The sequence below is a fragment of the Taurulus bubalis genome, assembly GCF_910589615.1.
Source record: "Taurulus bubalis genome assembly, chromosome: 3".
NCBI lineage: Eukaryota > Metazoa > Chordata > Actinopteri > Perciformes > Cottidae > Taurulus > Taurulus bubalis.
The window spans coordinates 22,989,425-22,997,541 of record NC_136591.1 but is presented as its reverse complement, the minus strand read 5'-3'; positions in this window follow the sequence as shown (position 1 = coordinate 22,997,541).

Sequence of the window (8,117 nt, the reverse complement as noted above, 5' to 3'; positions counted from 1 at the left end):
GGATATGAGATTCAAAACCAATATCGCTCTCGTCGTCTCCTGATTTCAGTCTGGGTGAACATGTCGGTCCACGGCGTTCAGACAGTGTGTGTGTGTGTGTGTGTGTGTAGAACACCTATTGCGGGCTCGCTTAAATCGAGATGGAGATCACTTTAAAGCTGCCATTGGCCTCAGACGTCTTCTAATTTCGTGTCACAAGGCTTTGTAGGAACTGTTACTGAAGATTGTTGTGAAAGCATTTGTTTCCTGAATGTCTTGTCCATTTTGGGGGAAATGGCAGACGGTAAATTCATCAGGCAGTATTTGAAAAACAAATGATTATCCTCAAAAAATGTTTTATAAGCAAATGCGTACAGGTGGATCCTAATTCTAACTAATTTAAAACCCATGTTAACCCCTAAGTATACAGACGTAAGGGTCTCCATCCCCTCTGTAAACCCATTAGACCTTAAGACTATACACACATGTGCTGCAGACTCCCTCTCCTATTACTATAAATGTTCAAATAGTATTTACCTTAATGGACTTGAAACAGGCTTATTATATTAGTCTTTTATTTCTAATGCAAGCTCAACACTTCCTCCGTGTTTTCCATTTTAATATAAAAAATCTGCAGGAAGTCAATTGGTTTAAAAAAAAAAAAAAGAGTGTAATGACTGGAATAAATTGGTGAAGAGAAGAGTTTGACATGAATAATCTGTAGTTCATTACACCGACTGTCTGCTGTGTTAGGTTAATAGATCGTAACAGAGGGAGGTAATTCAACCTCTGAGGTGTTTCTTTTACACACAGGTGATTTCACTTTCCTTGATTAGTCCTCCCCTTGATTGACACCTCCCTCAGTCGCGAAAGGACTTCTGTCAACTGTATTTTTCCCTTGCGGCTAATTGGTTTCGCAGGAATTTGAAGTCTTTAGTTGCTGAGAAGGGGTGAGTGAATTATCCGGGGGAGGTCATCGGGTCATCTCCAGCTCATGGCATGACCCCTCGTGGCCATCTGGAGGCAGATAGGTGAGTCAGTTTATTTTTCTTTCAGATTTCTGTAACCGATAAGACGGACTAGTTGCCAGGATTGATGGTATAATGAAACATTTGACAAATAATAACGACCTTTCTCCTCCCTCTGCTGACATTAAGCAGGTCTCAGGTCGCCTCATACCTGTTGACATGTGAGTAAACATGCATTGAAGTGAAGGCTACAGAGCTACTGCATCTTTTCTTCCAGCTTTCTTTCCCCATATCAAGATAACCTTTTAAATGGATGCGGAAGAAGTCTGCGTGAAACGGTGTGAAGCGGGGTCATCAGGGTGTTACTAACATGAAACCCCCGCTAGCGCTTTTATTTCACAGCTTCCCTCATGATGTGAGAATCTGTTGAATCACGTAGCGTAATGCTGGTGATTTAGTCATCGGCTGACCTGTATTTGATAGTGCCACAATGGGTGAGTGATTCATGGAGAACTGGCTGAGACTTACTTCGCAGTTCCTCTGTGAGAGGCATTGTGATGTAATCAGGGCTGAGGGTGGACGGAGGACACATTTGTAGTCACCTGTCCCAACATATTTAAAATTATGGATGACGTCAGCTTGAAAGCGTGTCCTCCTGGAATTTGTCCTCTGAGTTGCATCTCTGGCAGGTATAACATTTCACCCGTAAAGATAACGTCAGATTTGTGTAACGGACCCCACCCCACCTGGGAACCCTTTCTCCAGTTTACACATTCTGGCATCAATTACTGAAGATGGATCTTCTGCATTTGAGCACAGAAGGTAGGTTTCCTTTTCACCAGAATATTGATTTAATCTCAGCAATTGCAGTCTAATGGTGATGGGAGATGTTATCCAATCTCTAGAAGTATCTTTTTAGATATATATGGATTAATTTGTGTTTTACAGTTACCGTCTGTGTTGCCAGTTTTATTGTTGACACTGCTGTTAGCCCTTCACACCTGCTGTCTCATCATAAATGGAATCAAAGTGACTTGTGCTGACTATTCATAAAGCCCATGACAGGGCTGCATCTATTTCAGAGAGGAAGCCGAGGCGCTTGCTGTCTGTAACCTTGTTCATGTTTTATCCCGAGCGTTGACTGGACAGTGTGAGCGCCAGCTGGCAGAGCACGTCACCTCAAACTTCAAAACATCACTGTGATTATTGTGTCAAAATCATCGCAAAATTATAACGTCGGAGTGCAACTAAAGGGGCGCTCCACATATTTTTTGACAATAAGGTAAAATGATTACTCTTCAGCCCGTCTGAATAATCCATCATCTGCAGGTCTGGAGTCTGACGCTGCATCAGAAATTGCAAACCATGCACTACATACTCAATATATGTATTGTGGGAAGTGTAGGATACAGAGTTTTGGTGGTGTGAATCAAACTAGGAAGAACTTATTTAACTTTTTTTTTATACCGCTTCTAGTTATTTATATTTATTTTTTATTATTATATCACTTCTGAGAGCCGAGCTTGAAATAAAGACACACAACCACACAGAAACGCACTCACTGACCACATCGGGTCTCGCTGTCACAATCCAGACCAACTAATGTGACAATTTTCAACTTTTACATTTATTTTTTGGGGCATTTTTAGAATAATTCAATGGAAAAAATAAATAAAATCCAAGACTGGAATAAGAGTCAGCACACAACCGCGTGCCTCTGGTGTGTCGTGCAGTGTGTTTGTGTGTGTGTGTGTGTGTGTGTGTGTGCGCTCTCTGAAGCCCATAGGGTTGTTCTCTGCTTTTGCTCTGCAATCTTTTTCTTTATACCATCTTTTCTATTTTAGTCTCTGTTCCATCTGGCACTGTGTGTGTGTGTGCGTGTGTGTGCGTGTGTGTGTGTGTGCGTGCGCGTGTGTGTGTGTGTGTGTGTGACTTTATATTCTGCACATGTGTGGTTGGTCAGTGTACAAATCACCTCGTAGACCATTGCTTTTTCTCTCATAAGTGTCAACTTTGCACATTTTATACTTTAATAATAATAAAACATGAAAATAATCTCACTGGGGTTCTGGGCTGGAAGCTGGCAATTATCACAATAATAATTTAAAGAAATTGAAGGGCAGGCAGAGGGACGGGGGGGACGGTGGGTGGTGGAGAGTCGTTCATTGTGATGAAGAGTCTTGGCTGCAAGGTCACTCAAACATGACTGGAATATGAACAAGCTAACCACACACACACACACACACACACACACACACACACACACACACACACACAGGCTCTATTAGGAAGAATGATGCTCCCTGTCTGTAATTCCCCAAAGGGAAGTAAAAATTACAGCTCTCCCTTTCAACATAGGAACTCTCATCATTTTCAACTGACGAATTGTGTGTTTATCTCCTCGGCTGACATAATACAATAATTAGAGACTGAATGATACTTGCAAGCACAGTGGGAGGGGGATATTTGAGCAGAAATGAATTATAATATCCATAACCATGTTTTTATCCGTCTAGTCTCTTTATTGCGATCAGAACTGGCTCACATTGAGATCCGACCTCTGGTTATTTCTATCTGACTAATAGGCTATATGTGTCTCGTTTGAGGAATGTTTATTTTAACGCTAGAATAAGTGGAAAAGTGAGTCATTTTGACACGGTCTACTATTTGTGTTTTTCCTGTCTGATACCCTTGGACATTTAGTTACCACTACATAACAGTGGCATGTGTTACTGGACATTTTGGGGGGATTTTATGCTAGTTTATACTTCAACTTTTTTACATTTTAGAGGCAAATGTTGTACTTTTTACAACACTAGTATTACATGTATGTATAGCTACATCTCTATTTAGTACTTTGGTATTATAGCCTAAAGATCTGGACGCGGGGGGACGGATGGTTTACATCTTATCTTAAATCCGCCTTTTAACACCTCTAATTCTGACACATTAACTTACTTTACATTTCTGTGCGTGTATGGGTTATAAAGTACAACAATATCACTGGTGCTGCTCTGCAGATTTTGTTAACTCGACGGAGTCAAGCTCACCGTTTCCTGTCTTCATGCTCACGCTATCCAGCTGCTGCCTCTAGCTTTAAGGAGGCTACCTTTTGCTGACACCATCATAAATCTGTACTTTTATATTCACCATTTTAAATTCAGGATATTTACTTATAATGGATTTTTCTTTTTTTACATTTCAGTTAACAAAGGTGTTGGAATAATTGGCCTCCCAGCATGCAGCTGTGATACACTACTCTGTCACTTTGCATGCTCCACAGCATTGGAAACCACTGTGTTTGACAAACTGTAATAACACTTTCTAAATTACCTTCAAAAGCCATTTTCTGCAAATTTGCTGTGATAAACACCTGCTGTCAGCCACGACTGAAACACAAGCACTGATTCATGGTTTGAATAATGTATCTGGGTAGTTAGCATGTGCAGAGCTGCAACGGCCGGCCATCTGTTTCCTGCTGCTGCTGCTGCTTGATTGTCTCCTTCTGGTTCTTCTCCCAGCAGAGGTTGTGTTGTTTATCAGACATTATGGTATATATGTTATTAAAGACGTATGGGGTTCCAATCAACATCATCATTTTATCTTCAGGTTTTAGTGATGATACAGCTGGGGCAGTATTTCATTTTTTTTTTTGTATCTGCTCTTTTTCAGTAGACATTATACACATCAGCAGGCCGTTAGAGACGCAGTAAATTAAGCATGAAAAGCACATCAGCGGGTCAAAGTGCATATATGTAAATATACAAAAGCAGCGCTCATTTTTTATTAATTTAAGCAGTTCATCCAGCAGTTGGAAAACGCTGTTTAGGAAGCAGCATATGTGAGTAAAGGGTGCAAGGTGGGTGGGGTCAGGAGCTTGATTTTAACTAGCTTGATTTTAACGTTACTAAAATAATAGTTTTGTTTTTTTTAAACATACTACATTAATAACTACATAACTTATTCCTTCTCAAAAATGTTTGCAATGATTGCTTCCGACAGTAGTTTATTCAGTCATATCCATTTTATGTTAAATGTGTTGTTAGGGTGATATATGAGGGTTAAGGTTGTTCTGTGGCTGAGTGGGTTAGATCACATAAATAATGAACTAGTGAGCATGTAAACACAGTGAGGTAAGACCCTTCAGGTTTCTTATTGAGCCACATGAACAGATTAAAGGACCCTAATGTAGACTTTGTCTAAGTCCATTAACGACAGATGGATTATACTTTTAGTATCACTCCATCGATTTTCTACCTTCAGGGTTGGGTTCAGTTCATGGCAGTACAACAATAAGATCAACTTGCGACTATAATCCATCAAAGTGAACATTTAGCAGCCTTTTTTCTGTTTTACTAAGGCAACTAATTAACACAGGAAACTGTTAAGAAAACACTCATTTGTTGGCGTGACCGGGGGCTTATGGGAAGCTATTTTTAGAAAAAGTCCCTGCAGCCACGGCAATAAAACATAATAATATAACACTTTACATGCAGCCTTTTTAATGTTTTGTCACTTTGCACGGTGATTGTCATTGCGTTGCCTGGAAGATTGACTCGGAAACCTGCTCCAAGCTTTTAGAAATGGTTGGTCGTAATGTAAAAGGATATAAAATACATTATCAAGAAACTGCTTGTATGTTCTGAGCCCGAGATAAGCCGGGAATGTTGCACTTTGATCGTGTGCGTGTGTGTGTGCACAATCATTAGAAACAGGAAGATGGTGGCATTTTAGCGATGGATTTATTGATGGCTCGCCTTCGTGTCTCGTCCTCTTTCAAAGGTTTAATAATGTATATCTGACGGCTTCAAATTGTGATTTATGTTGACTCGGTGTGAATAATTGCTGCAATTTACAACGTCACCAGCAAATGACTCTGAATATCATGTGTGTGCGTGTGCGTGTGCGTGTGTGTGCGTTGTATTATTGACCAGGCGTGACTGGATGTGTACGAGTACATGTGTTAATGAGCAGCAGAAATGCACATCCTCCTTGCTTTGGATAGAAAATAAATGATATGTTATCCTGTTTGGAGCTCAAAGTCTGTTTTTGTGTAAATGAGGCCTTTAAACCCGACTCCCTTCAGGTTTTTATTGAGCCACATGAAGGACACTAATGAAGACTTTATCTAAGCCCATTAACTAAAGATGGATTATACTTTTAATATCACTCCATCGATTTTCTACGTTGCCTTGGGTTCAGTTGATGGCAGTACAACATTAAGATCAACTTGCTCATATAATCCATCAAAGTGAACCATTAAGCTTCCTTTTTTCTATTAATTAAGGGAACTAATTAAGACCGGAAACTGTTTAGAAAAGACTCCTTTTGTTGCCGTGTCCGGGGGCTTATGGGAAGCTATTTCTATTTTATAAATGATCCCTGCAGCCACGGCAATAAATCATGATATTGTAACGGGGTCATTTTCATTGCGTTGCCTGGAAGGTAGAAACCTGCTCCATGCTTTGGGAAATGGTTGGTCGTAATGTAAAAGGATTTTAAATACATTATCCAAGAAACTGCTTATATGTTCTCAGCCCGAGATAAGCCATGAATGTTGCACTTTGATCTGTGTGTGTGTGTGTGTGTGTGTGTTCATTGTAGCTTTGTGTGGTGTGCACAATGATTAGAAACAGGAAGATGGTGACATAAAAAAGGAAGCTGAGGATTTATTGATGGCTCGCTTTCGTGTCTCGTACTGCTTCAAAGGTTTAATATTTATATCTGACGGCTTCAAATTGTGATTTATTCGTTGTGAATAACCGCTGCAACGTTGCCAGCAAATGACTCTAAATATCCTATGTGTGTGTGTGTGTTACTGACCAGTACATGTGATAATGAGCAGCATAAACCTTTTTCCTGTTAAATGCTCAGTCTTTTTCTTTTTTGTAAATGAAGCCTTTGAAGCACTCTGCTTTCCCCTCAATCAGGATAAGTCAGATTCATAAAAAGCTGCTCAAAGATTTATTCCCTATTGGTGTTTAAACACACTTGCAAATGTACCCAAACATTCCCGCCCACGCAGAGCACGCGCATGAAGTATCCGCAAATATCAGCTGCTGTCTCGTCGAAGACGCTGTCAAAGAAACTTCCAAAGCCACAGAACGGGCAGAGTGCACCCACAAAGAAGTGTTTACTGGAGTCCAGGTGGCTTCACCACACACAGACACCAGCTGAGACGAGGTTCGATGTCAGAGCATGGACAAACAGTTTGTGGAATCTGCTCACGCTTTGTTTTGGCTGGAGAATTTAAGACCCTCAAGACATAGTAAATGTTGCATCGTGGTGTTTTTACCTTTGTCATTTCCCATTGTACATTCTGTTTCATAATTAATTATTTCTTTGGCAATATTGCTGATTTCCATTGTTCCATTCAAGTTTCAATGTGTCCTTGGGTAGCTTCCAACCTGAAAATTCACCTAGCAAAGATGAATGAGGAGGAAAAGGTTGGTTTCCTCTCCCTTCATTGACACACACACACACACACACACACACACACACACACACACACACACACACACACACACACACACACACACACACACAGTCTTGTTTTTATGATTTTTTGGGACATTACATTGACTTACTGTCATTTCCTGGAGACTTACCCTAAACCATGACAGCGAAGAGACTAATCCTTACCCTTATTTAAACATACCCCAACCTTGAACCAAGTCTTCACTCTAAAATATAATGATTTACAGGAAGGTGATTCTCCTCAATGTGACTGTGTAATCAAATCAATGTCCCCACAAGACTGGTTAAATACGCCACACACACACACACACACACACACACACACACACACGTTGCTAAGCAGGTAGGACTCCTTCAAAGGGAATTGAAAACAGTTTACGGTCACAGAAATTAGTCACCAGCACTGACTCAAGTAAGCCCTGACAAAGCACTGACAATAAAACTGTGTGTGTGAGTGAGAAATATGTAGCAGGGTGATTAACGCCCTCGTTATTGTGTCAGCCCAGCACAAAAATAAAGCTTTCTTTTTTTTGTTCTTGAATCTCTAATCTTCACCTTTTCATATTCCTCATTGGCAACGACAGCTTCAGCAGCGCCGATACTCTGATGCCACAAAGTTATTCTGTGTGTAAGAGGTTTGGAGTTTGTGGAAAACAGCAGCTCTAATCAGCCGGAGACACACTGCTGATCTGC